Raw genomic sequence first — 3,573 nt, forward strand, 5'->3', positions numbered from 1 at the left:
GCCAACCCCCTACTTTGCAAGCCCCGTCTGCAAACAGGGCATTATCCAGCCTGTACCGCGCGCGCGGCCCGTGGTTTCCAGCCTCCTTCCTTGCGCCCTCCCTCACCAGAAGCCAAACCCTTTCCTTGCACTTTCTACAATGAGCTGGAAGGGGCAACACAGCGTGCTTGGGGCCACCGATGGGCTAGGCCTGGGGATGCCACGGACACGAGGGTGCAAAACACAGGGGGCATCTCTGGGCAGAGCAGAAAGCCCCGCAGGGCAGCCAGCGATGGGGTCACGGGGAGGGAAGGCTGCAAAATCTGTGCCCCCAGCAAAATCTGGGCCCTGCAGCATGGGCAGGGGGAAGGCATGGGAATTTCCTTCATCTTTTTACAGTCAGCCCCAGCTCCAGGACCCGACCCTCCTGTGCATGGCTCTGCTGAATTTGGGGGGGGCTGCACCTCCGTCTGGCACCGGCACGTGTCCCTGCAGCTGCCTAGACCTCTCCTACGAGCCTACGATCTGTTCTCCCGTTCATCGTACGGAAGCAGCCCAGAGGCCACCTTGCTCCCTGCCTCCGCAGCTGGGCGCTGTGCGAGCTACCTTGGCGCTTCCCTCGGCCAGCTCCCCGGTACACTGCCTGACACTGCTGGAGCGCCCTGTCCCCGCACGTTTACATCTCCTACCTCTCGAGGAGAAGGCAGGAGCTTCAGCTGGGCAGCAAGAAACTGAGTGTCGGGGACTCACACAGGGCATCGGATCTGGTTCTTGGGCCCTTGGGGGAAGGCAACTGTGATACAAGAGGTCAGAAAGGGGCTCAGACTAGCTCCCCAACCTTGCAAACAGCCCCAGGGGGTGTTCCTGGCAAGGAGCTGCCCTAACCCCAGTCTGCGTCTTGCCTAGATGGCACTTTGGGGCAATTAGGGTGGAGGGCACCACTTGTGATACCTGCTGCAGAGCCTGCGGTCCCCTTAGGGGCCTCCTACCTCCGGGCTGGTCGGATGCTGCCCGTCCGAGCTGGCCAGCGCGGGTAGCTCAGCATTGCCATCGCCAAGGCCTGCGGGGAACAGGAGAAAGGAGGTAGCCTGGGCCAGGCAGGAAGGCGCCTCCAGTGTTTTTCTCAGAATTCATAAAGCGCTGGACGGCCGTGACATGAAGATTGGGTGATAATTGCGTTTCGGTGAAACCGGAGCGCACGACTTCAGCGCGCCCTGGCCGCAGACGGCCCCGGCCTCGCTGCTGACGTCAGGAAGCGCCACAAACCCGGCCGGACCTGGGACAACACCCAGGCGAAGAACGCGCGGGGAAAGCAGCAGAAATTGGGGGTTTTTAATATCAGCGAGAATGCTGGCGGAGGGGGCGGCGGGCGAGAACCGGCTCCAGAGACCCGGGGGATCACAGCCCGCGTGTTTATTTGACGGAGCATTTTCCATTTCAAACAAGGGAATGCCTTGCACCGCACGGCTTAATAAAGCGACCTGCGTGGGGCTCTGCTTTTAACGACTGGAAACCCTAACGAGCGCGCCTCCCCTGGCACGGCGCATGGTGCTGTTGCAGCCTGCCGCTGGCAGAGGCCTGGGGTGCAATGCACCCTTTAACCCCAAGGGCTCTGTGGAAGTGCCAGGCAAGTCCGGCGGTGGGGAGATGGGCCCTCGTGGCCTCCTTGGGTGGGGAAGAGCCACAGACACAAGGTCTGAGCCGGGTCCGTGCTTCCCCACAGCCCTGTGTGGTTTCAACCCAGGCTGCTGGACCCCCTGCTCAACCCTGCCAGCAAGGGGCGAGCATTGAGGAGTCCAGGGCCCGGCTCCGCTGGCGATTCTCAGGGTGGCTTCAGGCAGGTCCCTTAGCTTTTCTTTGCCGTGCTTCTAAAATAGGCCCGGCCGCGAAGCAGGTTGGGGGAAGAAGCCGATCGTGCCTGGCTGTGACGGCACGCAGGGAAGTTTTAGTCTTCCCTGCTGCAACGTGTGCTGCACAACAGCTTGCACACATGCCGGAGCCTCCCGATGCCTCGGAGCTGCGTGCAGGACTAGCGGAGAACTCAGTGCCAGGCTTAGCCCCGCTCCCATTGCACCCCTCCCTGGCCCCCTCCCACCGTCTGCGTGCGCGTAGACCCCCTGGAAGTGTTTGCAACTGGTTTCAATTTACACCCCAGCTCTGCTGGAGCATGGTGGCAGGGGGGCGAGACAGCCCCAGTGCAAAGCCAAGGCAGGCTGTGGGACTCCAGCGTCAGCCTCGTAGCAGCTGCCGGAGAGAACGAGCCAATTGTTTCTGCTTTCATGTCAAGGCATCAGAGCTCATGGCCAAGGTGATCTCTTTTATTAGACCAACTTGTTTTTTGCAAAAAAAAAAAAAATTCTTTCATTGCAAAAACTGCAAAAATCTAGTTGGTCTAATAACAGAGATCACCTCGATCACGAGTTCTGCTTCCTTTTGCCTCTAGACCAATACGGTTGCAACCTGGATACCTTCGTGTCAAGGGGCTTTTTTGTGGTTCAGTCTTATAGCCCTGACCTGCTGCTTAGGAGCCAGGGGCCGTAACCCAGTGCAGGACCATCCCCAGAGCGAAGGTGCGGGCCCAGAACAGATGCCGGGACTGTGTGCGCGTTCCCCGGCGATACGCCGTTCGGCTGGCAGGGATAGGTAGGGGCTAACTGCCTCCGTTGTGACCCCTGGGCACTTGCAATGGGGGGGACACCGCTCCTCGAGTGCCTACCCCAGGCAGGTTTCCGGGGGCAGGGGCTTGAGCTAGCGTGAATCATGAGCTGATGTCAAGTCAGCCCCTTTTCTCCCGCCGAGGGAGCCCTCTGAAGCTGAACTCCCGGGGTCCTGATGCAACCTGCCAGCCTGATGGAGACTCCCGTGTGGGACTCTCTAGCTGCCCAGCACAGGGTGCGAGCCATGAGGCCACGGTGAGGGCAATGGGAGCAAAGAGCTCTGACCCTACAGCAAAGGGGGTGGTCCGTGCCTCACCATGGGACCCCTCAGGACAGCCAGGAGAGAGCAACGGGGTCCATTACTCATGGCTTCAGGCCGCAGACCAGGCTCGTTAGAAGCCGTGTGCGAGTGGGGTGGTGCAGACGTCCCATGCGGGTGCTCAAACCTCCCTCTTTGGGTTCAGGATGCTCTTCTCTTTCTGCCCTCATCTGCTCTGGGCGTGTTGCTACTCCCTGGCCCCTTCCCGAGGCACCAGCCCTGGAGAAAAAGGTCCCCTTCCTATCTGTGAGCCACCTCGGGGGTGTCAGCAGGCTACGCTCATGGCCAAAAGCACATCCTGATCTTCTAGTGAAAGTTGCTCTTAGAAATATGATGGATTATTATCATTGACTTCTCCCCAAGGGTTTTGGCTCTATTCCATGCGTCCTCCAGCTCCCCCCAGGCTAGACAGGTTGCAATCCTGCTCTTTCTGGTACAGAGGACAGCCCTGCTTAGCGCAGGCTGCAGCAATGATTCGCAAAGCGGATCGTTTTCTCCAATTGTATTTTTTTAAAATGCAGCTCTCTCTCTCCCTCTCTCTGTTTGAAGTCTATCCTTTCATTTGGGGGCACGAGGGGTTGCCGGGGGGGGGGGGGGGGGGGCGGCCGAGGGAGTGTT

Source organism: Alligator sinensis, unplaced genomic scaffold (genome assembly GCF_000455745.1).
Source record: "Alligator sinensis unplaced genomic scaffold, ASM45574v1 scaffold1032_1, whole genome shotgun sequence".
In the NCBI taxonomy this organism is placed as follows: Eukaryota; Metazoa; Chordata; order Crocodylia; family Alligatoridae; genus Alligator; species Alligator sinensis.